Below are 17,973 nucleotides of genomic sequence, written 5' to 3'. Positions count from 1 at the left end.
AGCCAACTCAACAGCCAGTTGGGATCCTGAGAAAATGAAACGACACAATCTGAAACTCCTGGAGTGAGTGTGTGACATTGAGACAGACAACAGGTTACAGAAACAGATGGCGTGGCTCGGCCAGCTTTGGTCTGGCTCGAGAATAATGGAGCCTCTAAAAGAAACGTCCTGGTTCAGGCTCTCTGTCGCTCGGCCACCTGCTTGTGAATTTAACCTCTGAACCCCGGTGATGTCAGGCAGGAAAACTTTCTTCCGCTCTCCCACACATCTGAGAGGCTGCTGATTTATTGTCGTTGCTATTTTCTCTCGTTAATATTGACCCGAAGGTTCATATTCCTCACGCACTGATGCACGTGTATGATTTCTGTCAGGGAAGCTCAGTATGAAATAAAAAAATATTGTGTAAAAAGAAAACAACTGATTGTCCTAAATGATCAGACAACTTGTGAAATAATTAAAGAAAGTATTAAAAACTAATTTTACTACTACAAAATACTTGTTTTCTTCAAACCGAGGATTTTGATCGTGTTTTCATTTCAAAAAGTCCTTCCTCCCTTTACAAGTTCGCAATCCTCCCTGAAGCTAGCAGGCTCAACAGTTGTGACCAGGCTAAGCCAGTTAGCACTTGTTAGCTGGAGCTACAGCAGTGTCAAAGTGATGATGAATAAACAAGTTGCTGACATTAAACAGCTCACAAACACATTAATTACACCTCTGTGCTATTATTTAGCAAAGCTGCGCTCAGGTCATTACTACGTAGCAAAGTATGGAAAAAGTGTTAGCATTATTAGCTAGCTCCTGTTGGCTACCACGTGTAAAATGCCGCCAAGGTACCTTCACTGAGTTAACACTATTCTCTTTCCCAACAGTAACAATCCAAGCTAACGCAAAACTCACCTCATCAGCAGGCTAGCTAGGTAGCCTAGCATGCGCAGTCTTTCTGAGCTATATGAGTAAGAGTAAATGTCAGTGACTGTGGCTGGACTCTATGTGGGTTTAGAGCAGTTGTTGAACTAACTTTGGGAGTCATAACAAGAAACTGTCATTGAAGATGGATGCTGGCATTCGTAAAAGGTCATTTTGGAGAATAAATATGAACTCTTATAAAAGTTTTATGAGACTGAGAATGATGAAACATCCTTTCTTAATAATGAGTTGAGTTTGAATCATTTCTTAAAACTGCTTCACAAATTATTGTTTCATTTATATCTTCTACACAATTTTTCGTTGTCATTCGTTATTTCAAAACAACTTTTTCTTTTTAATATAGAAAATGTTGGGCCACCACATTCTCTACTTTTCTTCATGCTTGTCACTTCTTTCTTTTATTGAGCTGGATAACGTGCACCATTCATATGACCGACCCTCGTCGTCCCTCACATTTTGGTAATCTCTCCATCGACGCGCCCGTCTTAACGCTAATATCGGGAGATGCGGCCGATAAGACCGTCACATATGCTCCGCGTTCATCAGTGGTCTGAATCACGTACGAGCCAACTCACACCTGCCATAAGGGACCAGAGCTGGCAGGTGGTTGGGATTCAGAGAGACTACTTGTGAATGGGGGGCCCTCACACATGCACACAAACACACACACACACACACACACACACACACACACACACACACACACACACACACACACACACACACAGGTGTTTGGCAGCTGTCACAGGCTTATCTCCCTTACTTCCCTCCCCAGGGACGATCCAACACACACACACACACACACACACACACTACACCAGGCTTTGAAGAACTCATAACCACACACACACACACACACACACACACACACACACACACACACACACACACACACCTCCTCCCTTTCCCTCTTACTCTTTACTGCTCTCTTATCCCAGATGTTATCTCCACTTAAGGGAAGTGTGAGGGGAAATGCAGCGGGGCTTTTTGTTCATGAATAGGAAATGGAATGCTCTTAGACTTCGGCGCTGGAGAAAGCCCATGCTGGTACTTTAATCTTCCAAAAATATTCAGAGACAGAGAGGTGTTTATTGTAACACCATGGCCGTCACTTCAAAGAACGCACTTTTTCAAAAACAACAGCGGGCCATACATCAGGATTTATCTCCTCCTCCAGCGGTTCTCTCTCAAGGTAGAAACTGACTCCTGTCCTGTGTGTGAGAGAGCGTCATGAGACTAATAAGCGCTATCTCCACAGCTGTCCCCAGGCCCTCCTAATGAGCGCTGCGCTATCTCATCCACACGTCCCTGCTCCCGCTCACACAGGCACTCGCAGTAGCTGCCTATCAGCGACAATGGCTCAGGCGCTGATAAGACACGTTTGGAGCAACAAGGCTCCAAATGGCCCTCGCAGCACCTGTCACGCGTTTGCCAAATAATTTAATGCGCCTTTATGTTCCGCTAAAAATCTGGACCACAGGAAATGATGTGTCGCAATGTTTTTTTTTTTATTTTGCCAGGAGTAGCTTGTTTGACATGAACAGAAGTCAGTCGGTTACTAAAAAGAAAAGGAAAAAAACCTGAGGAAAGATGTGTCAGATAAGTGATAGAGAAATAGCACTGGGAAAGAAAAAAAAATACACATATCATTACAGAATTTGATTTAAGAAATTCTAAATATAAATTGGATGTATAATGGAGTGGTTCCTGTGATTTTGCACTGGACGTCCAGAGTAACAAGGTGTCTTTTCTGGGTCTGCTTTCATTTGCTTTCGAGGGCCTACTTAGAGCTATGCTATTCCAATCTATTTATGTTCAAGTGCCATCTATCAGGCTCAGCGAAGGAAGCGCTCGTTGGTGGGTGTGCATATTGGATAAAAAAATTATGCATCCCACAGCTCGGCGGAGGCGGTTTTTCGCTCCGTCTGCGGAGGAGGGCGCACTTCAGAAACAATCAAACGTCTGTACATGATGATCTCTAATGAAATCTGGTTACGGGTGGTTTGAGGAATTCAGCGGCAGAGAGCTCGCCAGCGCTGTCAACAGGTGTCAGATGTTTAAGCGTGGACTGTGCGTGGACTGTGCGTGGACGTGAGCGACTGGAGGCAGGGTTTGATCTGCCCCGGAAAGAATGCGCCGCTCCTCCAGAGATGGAGAAAGACGGGATTCCGGCGCAATTGTTGTTTGCTCAGGATCAATTACTCTCTCACTGTGTATGATCCGGCGCGGTCGCCGCTGTCACGAGGCTGATGATGTGAGCCAGATCAAACAGGGTTCATCACAGCCCTGTGATCTGAGGCAAAGACAACACTCGGCCCTCAACAGATTACGGGGCCATATTTTCATGACAACAGTTGATTTAGTGGTGGGATATCTCAGACACTCACAGACGCTCAGGAACAACACCGCGCTTGTTGCCGAGCGTCTCTGTGGGTTAGACAGCATCACATGTTTCCTTAAGGCGTGTGCAAACTCTGGTACACATGTTGGCCTCACTCTCACTGAGCTCTCCCTCACACACACACACACACACACACACGCTGTTGAAGTTACATCAAATATACTCGACCGCAGAGCATAAAGAGATTATGCAAAGCTTGTGTAACACCTTTATCGTACATGTGGGCGAGGTCGCAGAAGTGCATTAATGTCTATGAAGTGCATATGCAGTGTTTTTGTAAAAAAAAGTGGACAGATTAGATTACAATTTATGGAGTTGATATTTTGTAAATTCAGGTAACAAACTGGAAACAAATCTGCAGCACCAACTCTGTGAGATGTGGATGAAGACTGAAAAGTGAAGTCAATTTGGAAGTGCCTTAAACCTGCATTCTTTCCGGAAGGACTGTGGTATGTAAGCTTATGAGAAAATGACCCTACTTCTCACTGGAGTTACGACCTCAGTAAACAGAGTACTAATGAGTTTATGGTCTCAGTCACCGGTTTGAAGTCTTCCTCAGCACAGTGTGATGTTCATTTTGTGAATGATGGTCCCGGTCAGGGTAAAAACAGGCTTGCTTTTTAGGCATGGCTGCCTTTTGACTGACAAGTGGCGGGCACGACAGGTCCTTGGGTCCTCAGTCAGATCCAATCAGGATGTCCGGCCCAGCACCGCCCAAATATGGTCAGTTCTGTTTCCAAAATAATACGAGACGGCCATAAAGCCAAACTCAGAGCTTCAATGTCCACAAACCAACGGATACTTACACAGGCAATGACACTTTATTTTACAATAGGCATACCCTGGTCAATGGGAACTTACTCCCGTATTTGCAATGCTTCAGTGCATAAAAAAGTAAACGTAACGTTTATGACCTCAGCTGGTTATCATATGACAGGACAAAGCTGTTCTAAGTCAGACATTTTACAGATAAATTGTCTTCATAGTCTACATAAAATCTGCACATGACCGGATATTTCCAGATGCCGATCATTTACGGCACATGGATCCTCATGGCCACGTGGATGAGGCAAACATGAATTGGCCATAACTGTGCCCTGTAAGTATTAAACAAAAATAACTGAACTGCACTGAAATATGTGTGTTGCACTCTGAAAAAAGCCACGGCTGAATCTCGAGCATGAAAACCAGGACGCTGATCAGGCAACGGCTAAAGTCAGTGCCTGTTTTATTCCCTGGAAGTAGTTCCTCCGCAGGATTATAAAGACATCATGAAGAGCCGCCGATCACATCATATTCCATAAAATTAGATGGCACAAAAATATCATTATAATACTGGAGGGCTGGAAGTAAATCATAAGCGATTTTCTGCTTTGAAGGTTCAATAAATCACTGTCATAAATGGGGGTTTATAGGAAAATGGTATCAGCTGCCACGGCTCTAACAGGGTGCACTGAGACTCATTTTCATTGGGGCCAGCGCTCTTAGCAAACAAGTGTTTCTGTCACACGGCGTTCACGGACTTTCTCTGATGAAGCACGTCCGACTCGACAACGCAACGGACATAAAAGGCGGGTGATCCGTCACCCTCAGCTGCCTCACAACTCCTTCCATTAGACGCACGTTTTCCCACAGTAAATATTTCGATCACACGTCGCCGCGGCAGCTGTGATTTTGATGAGGGCGAGGACGGCAACAAAGAACTTTCGGCGGCAAGCTCTCCAGATGATGAATCCTTTTACGAGTTTCCGGACTGCTTTTGATGATTGCTCTCGAGGCGAAGAATGTAAACAGTGAGAGAGAAAGAATTGGAGCCGGTACAGGGGAGATTTCTATCTCACACGGGGCCGAGCAGCTTTTTATGATTTTTTTTTTTTTTTTTTTTTTTTTGCGCAACGACCCCTGAGGACCGCCTCATCAATAACAACCCCCATCACCGTGGTGTCACATAAACAAATAAAGCGTCAAGACGTGTGCCAGTAGGAGAATTATTTAAAGGCCGTCCTCTTTGATCAGGTCTGAAGCGAGATGGCATGGTAGAGACAAACAACCGAGCTGGAACACGAGGGGTTGTGTGGTTTTAATGAGACGCATATTGGAGGACAGAGGATGTTTGAAAAACGAGAGTCCTGGGTTCACTTTGCCGCACCTGCCTGCGTGCTGAAAAGTGCTGATGACCAGGCTTTTTTTGGCTCCTGTAAACACGATGACGTCCGTCCGTGAATGTTTTTCAGATTTCTTCCGTTGTGCCCCTAGGACCGGAACAGGTGAACCATCGAGCATCGCAAAACATTAAATAACAGTTCCTTTTTTTTTTCTCATGCTGAAGGTGATCGTGGAAATCAGTCGCTGAAGTGCTGCTGGAATGAAAAACCCCAAATCAGAGCAAAAGCTGGCAAATAGTCCACAGTTATAGAGTTCATACTGAGGGCAAGAACAGAAACAAGGTATAATAAATGCGCATCCTGATTTTTTTCTAAAGGAGAGTGCTTTATTCTGTATTCTTTATCTGATCCCAATTAGCTTCCAGAGGTTGTTGCTGGATTCTTTTCACCCCATATTCCAGCAAATCTACATTTTTAAATTCGGTTTCAGGAGTAGACCAACTGGACACTCAGGCTCTAACATTTGTTCGCATGATGAAGGGCCACATGTTAAAACAACCATGTGTGCTTTCCAGATCAAGTGTGCAGATCGGCCCCTGTTAGCAGCACCGGTTCAAGTGTTGACCCGCTGACATGTCCTTCATCGCAAGTCAGTGTCCAGCAGTTAAGCGGGCATGCCAGGGATGCAGACACAGCGAGCCACAAACCACGCACTTCAGTGCTTCAAAACATCACATTGATTTATTTTATTTTTTTTAACAATAACCTTAGAATTATTTTCGAGAGCAAGAGGCCGACAGAGCGGTTGAGCTGCATCTGGCCGGTGGTATTCGAACAGATGCTGTCAATCTAACGATGCCATCATTGGCCAATTTGGCAGCGACACCTCTGTTCCCCGTGGGGAGTTGTGTCTGCTCTGCTACCAGAACAGCACACAGAGAAACATAATGAGCCATCACTCAGCTCACCTTTCACCTCTGAAGAGCTGCCAAACCACACAAGAGTGCACTTTGTGCCCCGAGACCAGATAAGAGATGAAAAGCTATAAGCTGAGCTAATGAATTGAGTTATCCCCGACATGAAAGGCTATCTAAAGCCATCTCGCTCTCCTCCGCCGCCCAGGTCTGAGCACGCTCTCGTCACTGTGTGAAAACCTGCTGGCAATGTGTCTGTCCAGTTTTAGCCACAGGTCAGACGGTGGAAGACAGGCTGAGTGGAAACACAGAAGAGATCTGGAAAAGTCTAGAAGAGATTCTATGATATAAGAAGGTCTTCCAGCCATACATTTCACACAGATCTGTTCAGTCTGGTAGATATGAAGGTGAATGCTTTGCTGCATACTGTTAATACCATTACAACAGGGTATTTAACAAGGACAACACATCTTCATTTGTGTGCAGATCACTATGAAACATTTTACCAGAGACCTTTGTGTGTTCTTGTAAATCTCTGTAACCACAACACCAGCATGGCAGCTCCGATTCAAAATGAAATATACAACCCCCCTCTGCTCGAAATCATGGTTATATACAGCTAAAGTGCGACAGAAAATACATTTAGAAGGAAACGTAACGCTGGCTGGATTACATTTTGTATCAACATAATTAGAAGAAATGTCCATTTACATGTCTGGCGAATATTTGGTTGTTTCGTCCAGCCAAAATATACAGTCTTGCAATACACATACGGCATGATTTAACATTTTTTTAAGGTCGTGTTGAGGCTCTGGATTGAGCATTCGCAAAGATAGTTGGGTTTAAACCATAAGTAACTTGTGTCAGAGCATGTTATTTAACATTTTACTGGAACCACAGTCTTTCCTTCCAGCAAATCTACATAACATGTACTACATCTACTTAACATTAAACCACAGATGGGAGTGTGACTGTGAACATTGGCAGAAAAGTTCGGTCCTTCTTTCACTCAAAAAAACATCTGACCGCGAACATTATCCAGGCAGCGGTTACACTTGCCATGAGAACGTAAGAGGGACAACAATGCGATTTGTAGGAACCCTAGTTGGAACGTAATGAAATGATAGAGCCCCACACAAGGAACAAATTTTGTCATTTCACAACAGATGATTAGCCTGGGCGTCAGGGTTCACGCTCAGAACTGAAATAATAATAATAATATTGTTAAATATTCAAATAAACAAGCTGTTCTCGGAGGGAAATGGGGTCACAGTTACACTGCGTGAAGCTAGAAAGGTGGCAGGGTCCGCCACATAAAAACAAAGTAAAGCAGTACGAAGTGGTGTTCTTTACGGTCAGTTTGTTTATTCAGTTTATCAATTTGTTTAGGCGTAAAGAAATCAGTCAGTGAAGATTTTTCTTTTCTGATTTAATTTTTTTCCTAAAAGGTCCAATTTGTCAGAAAGCTGATTCTTTTCAAACCCATCAAACACCGACCCTCTGGGACTGTCGGGCTGGTCGGCCTCCATCCCGAAGCATCGGTATTTGACGAGTTGGGAATCCTTACAAATTGGACCTTTGACTGGATAATCTGAGTTCAAGCCCTTGTGTTGGGCCCTTGGGAAAGACAATAAATACCTATCAGCTCCATGGGAACGTTAGCAGATAAGTTTGACCTCTGACCTCTCAGGAATTAGCCTGTGCATATTAAGAATAGTCGACACTGTGGTTGGAAGCATCCTTTGAAATCTTACCGCCAGCACTGCGCGGTAGATAATGTGGCAGAACAAATGTTGCTCACATGTTTAAATCTGAGGTCTAAAATGGTCGCCTATGTGCCAGTAGTTGAATACTCTCTCTGCTGCTCGTTCTAACTGTTAATTAGTAGTTGCATATGTGTGTGTGTGTGTGTGTGTGTGTGTGTGTGTGTGTGTGTGTGTGTGTGTGTCTCCTCTCTCCGCGGACTGCCTCCCCTCAGTGTGGGAATAAGTCTCTCCCCCTTGACTTGCGGGCCTTGTCTCACCGTGCAGCATGCGGTGATGTCATGGGAGGCGTTCCCTTTCTTTACGAGCGCAGCCCTGTGATCTCTGGTGGAGATCAATTAGCTGAGCAATCAGCCCGCCCCGCGCTTTTGTGTGAGTAACTGCTCGTAAACCGCTCGGTTGTCTGGCGAACGGGGGAATGCACTGCCTCAACATAAACAGCCACCCAAGTCAGCCTGGCCGGAGCAGCGGCTCGGGCTCCCTCTCGGCGCTGCACACCGCGTGTCATTAGGTAATGCAATGTGACATCAGTTCACGCAATGCGCCATCAGCCAGTGTAATTTAAGATTAGCCGGTAATAACGCGTGTGGGTCGTGGTAATGGCCTGTTTGTGGGGACTCTGACGTGAACGGTAGTGCTTGGATGATCCGCACAGACGGGGCTAAATACTACAAACTATGACGCGTACCTGCACTGAGAAACAACCTGCGTTTACATCAGATGTCTTCACTATTTGCTACACTTGTAAGACGCACCGTGAAACATGTCACGCTCAGTACGTGGGCCTGTGCTCGTCCGGACCACGCTCTCTTTTTACGCACAAGACAAAGAGAGCTGACATTCTGCTGCGGCAACATTTTGTAATTGTGCAATCAGTAATGACCAGAGTTATTCACTCCAAGGTCTAAACAGCCGCTGCTAGGTGGTGCCAACGATAACACACCCTCACTTATGAATAATAATGCATAATGGCCAGCATATCTCAGCCCATTTATCCTCTTGTAGCAGGGCTGGGAGCAGTCCAGGGGAGGCGGGAGTGGGCGTATGGCTGGTTCAGCTCTCTGGAACGTATGCCGTGTAGTTGCAACAAATCTTGCCTGGGATCTCTGTTGCGTGTCACCCGTTTTCTATCGGCCCGTTTGTGTTGTCTTTCTGTACTCTAAACCAAAGCAGCAACGCCATGAAGAAAAAAAATGGCAGGAAGCGGCAGCGAACGGGACAAAGGGAGACACAAAGGAGAGCAGGGAAGAAGAGTGTTTATGCTAGTGTCCTCCTATTTTCTCAGGGCCTCTCTTGCACCTGATCCTCTTACACCACGGCAGAGGTCATTAGTTTAAATGTAAAAACGCAGCCAGATCTTAAATCCAGTCACTTTATCAAATGTGAGGTTTGTTTCCTGAGGGGACCGCCGGAGGAAGCAGGCCTTAAAATGACCAATTAATGCATGAAGCTGATGACCTGGTGGAGGAACATCCTGCTGCCATTGGTTGGCAGGAGCTTGGGGCGTTGACTGGGGAATACTTCCTCTGTGTGTGTGTGTGTGTGTGTGTGTGTGTGTGTGTGTGTGCTAGTATATAAACAGACTAGCAGCCGCATCAGCGAACACGGACGCCTGTGACTGCAGTCAAAATATCCTCTTGAGCAAAAATCTCATAACATTTTACTAACGTGCCATATATCTGTGCCTCATGTGTTTCCACTGATGAACTGGAGCGCTCCCTCTGTGTGCTGTAGGTGTGGAAACAGGATGACCGGAGTGCTGCTCCTTTCCTTCCTCCAGTCGATTTCCTCAAGTTTATGGGAGAGGTGGTGAAAAGGCCCACGGTCATTAAGCTTGATAAGTAAATTCTTTTCCCTCTGTTTTGTTTTTTTCTGAGTGGATGGGTGCACTGCACGGTTATAGACAGGTTGGTAACAGGTTTCAATTTCTCTTTTTCAGACATACCAACAGCCCTCTTTTACTGTTGCAAACATTCATTTAATAGTTTTAGCCACTCAAATAGGTCAACCAGCTATTATGTTACTGTGTGTATAGTTATCAAATATTACTTTTTCCAATTTGAACTAAATATTGCAACCATTTATTCAGTACTTTTAGCAATTTAAATGTTCTACCCAATAGGCTACAGTATGTTGCTAACTGTTGCATCCTACTAGCCTATCCAATGCTTCAAGCTGACTATTTAAACAATTTAACAATGCTTTTACCTATTTCAGCAATGACTGCAGTTATTTTGAGTCCCTATCCAATTCTTTTATCTAACTTTATCAAATATATGTCCATTGTTTTAACTAGACTACACTGTTCATCCAGTAGACTAGGTTTAGCTAACTATTCCAACGATGAATTCCGTACTCTTGGTTAGTTAAATTGTTTATACAAAACCTTTATCCTATACTTTTAGTTAACTAATTCAACTATGTATCCATTGTTCTATTTACACTGTTTATCCAGCAGCTAACCACTGTAACTATTTAGCAATGCTTTAAGCTAACTTTTTCAATTATTTACACTCTTTACACTAATTATTGCAGCAATGTATTCAATATCTCTCATTAGTTCATTTGTTTATATTGTTCAGTACTATGTTTACCATTTACTCACTACCTTAAGTTGGCTATTTTAGCATTGTATCTGTTATTTTAGTTAATTGAACCTTTTATTCAATATTTTCAGCTAACCTTTTCAACAATGTATCCATTGTTTTAATTATTCACACTGTTTATCCAGTAGCCTACTTTTAGCTAACCATGTATCTGATACTTTAGCTAGTTAAATTGTTCACATAATACCTCTTGCTGACAATTGAAACCATTTAGGCTATCCAGTAACTTCAGCTAACTATTTTATACATTAGACTAATGTTTGCAGCTCAGCAATTCCACAATTATTAATAAAGATCAAAAATGTGAACAAACATTGTTTAATCAAACTCATGAGCTTGTATCTTCTTAGTTCTTATCTGTCTATGTCCATGTCTCCAGCTAATGAATGAGGAGTTGTTGAGCAACATTTCCTTTGTAGGTTGCCAGATCCCTTTCTATCACCTATACAAGTTTACTCACAAATTTAGTCAGTAGAAAATGCGGTTGGGACAGATGAAAGATATCACATGAAATTTGTGAGTGGTGCGGTCTTTAGTGGCACCATATTGTTTCTCTGCCATTCGAGCCGAATTGTCTCAATTACTGTGAAATCCTTACTCCTTGTGTCTTATGAGTAATTTGGATAAAAGGATTTCTGGTTGGAGTGTTGACACAATTGGGAGACATCTGAAAATCACCCACTTATCCCGACCATAATCACCAACTTGAGGTTGACCTGAATACTTTTCTCCAGTTGGGAAGCTTGTATTTACAGTAAATCTGAATGCTGCATAATTGGGCTTGTGGTCTGAGGGGACGCTCTCCAGACTAAACCTGTATGAAACATTTAAACAGGGCCAGGTTGCTGTGGGCCAGTGTTAGGCTGGGGTCCAAATCTTCCCTACAGAGCGGGGAGGTTATTTTAACACTCTGGCACGTGCACTCTCCGCTGTGTTCCCCTGTGCAGAGGGAATAAGGGAGATGGAGGCAGGAAGCCACTAGGTTGTAAATCACGAGGCTGAGGTGACAATCCATCGGTCTTGTGGCATGTTTATTGTGCTGTTTCTCTCCTTTTCTCCACGGGCCTATTTATAACAAGCCACATCCCTTTGTCAAAAATATCCCTCCCGTGTGCTTTTGGACCGCATCGACACATTTAACCTTATATCTCGATGATCTCGGGTGAATTTAAAGTGCAGGTATTTTCCCCAGTCCTTATCAGTGCGCGGAGATGCACTGATCTGGTGTGCGCTCTCCCTTCGCAAGTCCGGTCAAGTGTTTTATTCATGTAACGCAGCTCATCTCGGGGGAAAAAAAGGTCACGACCTGAGCGCTGCAGTCGCCATGTGTAAATGACGGAGAAAAAAAAGAAGGAAACTAATGGACAGAGATTGTTTTAATGGAAATACTGAGAGGTCATTTTAAGAGGGCCTTAATTTTGATTTAAAAACTTCGGTCTGGTTGCTAGGCAGCTTCCAGGACCATGGCACTGAGTTGAAGAGGAAAAGCCTTGGTTCCTCCTCAGGCACGCCGACCACTGGCGATCTTAGCAGGAGCCCGGTGAATCTTAAAACCACAGCAGTAACGAGTAAAACAAATGTCATGGAGGCGCAGATCAACAAGAAAATCCAGTACTGGGGGGCCTGGCAGTCAGTTCAACCTCTTTGACTAAGTTGTTTGGGCTGTTCATTTCCCATTCATTTCAGCTGCATTAATGATCGAAAATGCAGCAATTTTTATTCTGTGTACTGTTTAAAGGGGCATTGCCCTCTTTATACACACCGAGATCAGTACTGCTGAGCCCGGGAAAACAACTGTATGATGTCTTGTGTGGCTCTGAAGAGAAATGTCCAAAGTAACCTCCACTCTGATAATTCAGAAACCTTGATGATGTCATTAAAGGTACAATAAGAAAAAAAATGTTCTAAAATGTTCTGGTGTTATGTCAAAGATGATGAATGTAGGTATACCAGCTAAAGTAAGCATTCTGCCAGCTAGCTCCAGCCCGTCCTGTCTCCAAATTCCAATCGGAGCTCCCAGTCCGGACCGCTAGTCACTGCGCTAACTGAGCTAATCAGCTAAAGGCGGCTACAGTTAGTAGCAGTGATACCCATCTCTTGGAGCAACCTTTGACAGGTGGCCAGTTCTTACATTCTTGCATTTGTCACTTGCAAGTCCTCAAGTATATAGAGATGCAACACCAAATTGCTGCTTAACCCCTCCACCGATATAATCCTATAAACCTTTTCCAACAATAACAATTCAATGTATTAACATTCATCTGACCAGAGTTTTTATTGCTAGTGTCGGACAAATGTTTGTGTGTATTTGTCATTTTTAAATCATTGATAACAGACTCACTATTTACTGTAATGTACTGACACCATGACACCATAACTAACACTGGATTAACACTGGACTGCATATTTGTCACTGGGGTTCACACTGACTGGAACAGTTCCAACAGGTCTGTGCCTACAAAATGGTGATATCAGGCATTACTAGTCAGCGGATCACTTGTAAAAGACACAGGGGGTGGTGGAACAACTGGTCGCAGATATAGTGAGCTGACACCGCTGCTGCTTCTGTTGTGTGGAAAACTACTTACAACAGATTCTGTTTTTTTTTTTTCTTTTTGGCTGCACTATAAGCAGACGCACCAATTGTTCTTTTGTTGCATTTCTCAAAAAAAAGTAGCTAGCTCACTTGCTGTGACTACCAGTAACCATGGATGTCACCAAACTGAACCACGATGCCTCGCAGCCAGCGTCTGTGTCTTTAACTGTCCTCTGCTCGGCGTGATAAGTCCATTGTTTGGGTACCTCCAGATACGTTCCTGTCACTCCGGAACATAAAGACCTGCTTAACAGAGCCCAGGCACTCCAGGATTGTTGTACATCACGGTGTAATCTAACATGCTCTGAGGTCATTCCTTTCCCCGGCCTGCCTCCGTAAGTGGGAACCAGATACAGAGCGCTATCTCTGACTCACTATCATGAGAAATGGAGCCTCGCTATCTGTATAAATAAACAACGTGGCGCATATTCACACACATACACATGTATGCACGCCGCAAGCTGTGCGATGAGTGTGTACATCACACTCTGGTTTTCCTGCAGGGAAGGGAGGAAAACCCGCCTGATGTATGTGTCAGAGCTCGGCCAATCAGGAGAGGAAGGAAGTGACCTTTTCTACTGTTCAGGTTTCGAGCGTGTGAAGAATCTGCTCCACGGTAGCTCAGGTGACCCGGACGAGAGACGAGGAGAGGATGGGAACTCTTTTGAGCCTCCGTCTTGCACGTCCGCTCGGACTGGAAGAGTTATGGAGGACTTGGAAGGCGGCTTAATCCTCTGCCTTTGCTCAATGTATGACCAGCCTCTGTCACATACACACAAGCGTGCACAGGGAGGATTGCAATTGATGAATCCCCAGGTTTTCCCTCCTCTGAGCAGATGTGGAGCCCTGGGATATTTATAGTCGTGTGGGGACCGGGGTCTGGTAGCCAATGAGTTCTCCTCGCCTCTATCTCCCCTGCTGGATATCCCCTCAAATCCAATAAGTGGTTCCTCATTCTCTCTCTCGGAGAAGAATTGGCCACTTGGGTATGTGAGAGATGGAGGCAGTGCACAGGAGGATGTAGAAAAATCCATTATGGAGCTGCAGAGACCCTTGGACGGGCTCGCACAGAAGTCGTGCGGAAAAATAAATATGAAAGGGGGGGAACCAACATCTCCATTTCCTTTCCAAGGCGGGCTTGTTATGTCTGCGCTCTGTTTGTTTTAATGAAACAAGGAGCGGGGTAATTAGCAGCTGACGTTCCTGATGCTCGGAGTATTAAGCTGCGGTTGAATTTCAGCGCCGACGGCTCCGTAACGTCCCGAAAAACCGCAGGAAAGAAAAAAAGGCCCCGCGGACTTACTGTAAGCGCGATGCTAATAAGGATCAAGACTTTATTCAGCTATAATTGATCCAGTTGTCAGTTGTCGCCTTTGTCTTCCAGTAAAAAGACCCCTGTGTCGACAGCACAGCAGGGAGGATGGCACCAGCCAAAGGAGCTTATGCCTCCAGTGCAGAGTTCCTTAATGCTTTTTGGGGGGACGAGGGGGAAGTGGCACAGAGGGTGAGTCGGGTAAGTGACACTGGGGGGGGGGGTGTTGTGTGTGGGCGTACAAACAGCGCTGTCACTGAGCTGCCTGTGTCGGGTGGCAGCGCAGCAGGAGAGCTGGCTGGGGGTCTGAAGCTGAGCCGCGGAGCGTGTCACTCCGCTGGCCCATTAATCATTCCCAGCCTGCCCTGCTTCAGCGCCTCAAAGGGGCTCGATGTGCACGCACTAGGTGGTCCCGATGCCACCCTGGAAGCCCCGGCAGTCGGCTCCATGTAGACAGACGGTGGACACAAAGAGCCGAGCATCCACACATACGCACAAACATGTGCATCTATTTCATCTTGGCTCGGTGAACAACAGGGCACAACACGAACGAGCTCAAATAAACAGACAAGAAAACAAACAATTTGAGCCGTCCCAGCCACTCAAGGGTCCGCCGACTGCATCACACAGCGGCGTCTGTTGTGCTTACGCGCCCACAGACGAGCAGAGACGAGGCCCAGAGAGTAGCGTTTGCATTTTCGGGTCACAGTTCACACTGACTCACTCAATAAGCGCATCAGCAGCGGCGAGGGACGCAACCAAAGCCCCCCACCCCCCCCTCACCCGCCACTAAATGATCTGTGTCTGTGTCTTTTTCATATTCATACCAGAGGCTGAAATAACACAACATGTGGACCATTTACCAAAATTAATGATCCGAGCTAAAAACCATAATTGGTCTTTCAGCCCCCCCCCAAAAAAAAAATGTTCAGTTGTCTCTGAAATGAGAGCTGTGTAGGAAGTGAATGGTTAATAACTGTACCACCACACTGCATGGCCACAGAAAGGTTGTTTAACATGACTGATTGAACATGATTGTTTTTTCAAAATCTGGAGGCTGTGTTTGAAAGATTACACAGCTTTTTGCAAAAAACTGTTTGGGTGAACCTGTTTTAATTATTTTCTCTTGTGTTTGGCTGTCTGTTGATCCGCCTCTTTGTGTTGTTTTCTTGTTGTTTTTTTATTCATTCACTTCGTGAAGCTCTGGAAAGCGACTATATGAATAAAATGTATCATTACAACTTACTGAATCTGGAGGCTGTTCATAGGAAAAAAAAAGTTGGCATGAAATCTTGAGGGATATCCCTGGAGCTCTCTTGGACACTGCACGTGCACTTTTGAGACGGCCCCTGACTTCAGAGTGTCGGTTTATCATAGTTGTGCAAAGAGACAAACTTCAAATCTCGCTCAGGAATCTGGTAAATCCTCTTTAAAGGCTGGACCTCACTCGTGGTCTCAGTGCTGAAGCTAAAACTGTCTGTAACTCCGTTTCTTTTTAAACAGCAGCCTGTTTGGTTACATTGCAGTGAAGCTGCATCCTGGTGGGGTCGAGCTGCTTTGGCTACCGGAGGCATGCATCAGTGCTACTGTTGCCTGTATGAACTATGACACAGCACAGCATGTCAAGCCGGCTGATACAGTTATCACCTCTCTGTCAAACACAATGATCTGTGCGTGTGGAACTGCCCTCTGCGTCCTGTATATGTTCCATGTTGGTCAACATGCGTGCCAAGATATTTAACGGCCCGCGCTGCAGAGACGCTAAATCAAAGCTAACGTATTCTCTAAACACTGAGTCACCGCTCTGAAACCGCCGTCCGCAGCATAGCAGAACAAGATTTTTTTTTTTTTTTTTTTTCTTCAGTGTGCACTTAAAGGCCTGAGTGAAACCTTTCTGGCTCAAACCATCGTGTCTGTATTGAATTATGAGCTCAACAAAACAAAAATCCTCAAAACATGCAGCCTTTACTCAGCGGACAACGGATTGTTGCAGAGCTTGGATTCTTTTCTCTGTTTTTTTTTTTTTTTTTGAGATCCCCCCCAAATACATCTCTTTGTTTTATGGTCTCATTGTATACAGAGCAACCTCTTAGCAAAGTCACATAGGCTTATGTTGCAAGAAGGGCTGGAGGCGACAGATTAAAGAGCAATTCCAGGAGCATTGTTCTCTCTCGTCCCTAATCACGACAGAGTTAGAGGATGTTATGGGATACGCCACGAAACAATGGCTGCTGTTAGTGCCGTTCGCGTGTGAATAATATCAAAGACACGTAGAGGATGGTGCTGTTGAACACAGCTACTTCAATATAAGGTAGTGTCAGGAATTCAACATTTAACTCTGTTCAGTCATGACTATACTACGTTATGCAAGGTTTACATCATTCACTGCTGACTGTGTATATCTCGTTGTCATTACTGGCCTTTTTCTAAACCGTTGAAAAAAGAAAATGACTTAAGATTTAATTTTCCCACCATTCGGGCAGCCAGCGCTCTCTGGAGGTTGTGCTAATCAAATTGAAATTTGAATGAAGCCTCTGAAAGCAAAGAGCAAACAGAGAGCGTCAAGAACAAAGCATGGAGGAGTTTGGGCAGAGTCATCGTGAAATGCTGCTTTGTAAGGGACCGTAGGAAAATGATCAGGCGATGAAGAAAAAGGGGGGAACGTTGTGCGTTTTTCACTGACTTTGTCGTTTGTTTTCCTTCTCCTAATTAATCGAGTTAATTTTAGCTGAGGTTACAAAATTGTCTTCAGTTTGCATGAAAATGCATCACTGGCATTATTTCTCCAAACAGAATTCAGGTTTAGTATGACACATAAAAAAAAGAAAATATTGACAACAGACACGGACAGGGTAAATGCTGACTTTGTGAAAGTTATTGTTCCATTAAGATATTACCTTGTTCATTTTGTATGGTACAGAATTGTGTCAGTGTTCATGCAAAAAAGCAGCTGATGTGTAGTTTGTTGGCTGAAATATTCAGGACCGCCACATGGTTTTGAGAAGTGTATACAACTGGAGGCAGAAACGAAACCAACTCCCTTTTTTTCTGATACATTTCGGCCTCTGCGGCGGAGAAACTCGACCCTGCGTTGAGGAGTCGCACACAGGCAGATCTTGAGCAATTTCACTGTGACTGATTTGCAGGAAAGTTAGTGAAAACAAAAAAATGTGCCTCATGTCCCTGCGGACGACTTTGGTTCCTGTCACATTCTCCACAAGGTTCAGCTCCAGTTTTCTGTTGCTGGCTTTGGCCCTGTGTGTCACCGGAGGATTCAGAATCATTTCTGAGAGGCGGTTTTTACTGATATAATTAGATAATCAAAAGAAGATGCTCATAAGAGAAACAC

At 44.5% G+C, this 17,973-nt stretch overlaps 1 protein-coding gene across 2 annotated transcripts in view; it reads right to left on the bottom strand.

Annotated features, from left to right (window-relative positions):
- The window catches only part of ntn1b (netrin 1b), a 45,340-nt gene that overhangs the window by 19,461 nt on the left and 7,906 nt on the right, over window positions 1-17,973 (bottom strand). The window lies entirely within an intron of this gene.

The sequence above is a fragment of the Acanthopagrus latus genome, chromosome 23, assembly GCF_904848185.1.
Source record: "Acanthopagrus latus isolate v.2019 chromosome 23, fAcaLat1.1, whole genome shotgun sequence".
NCBI lineage: Eukaryota > Metazoa > Chordata > Actinopteri > Spariformes > Sparidae > Acanthopagrus > Acanthopagrus latus.
The sequence above is the reverse complement of the archived record's forward strand: the minus strand, read 5'-3'. Positions and strand labels throughout refer to the sequence as shown.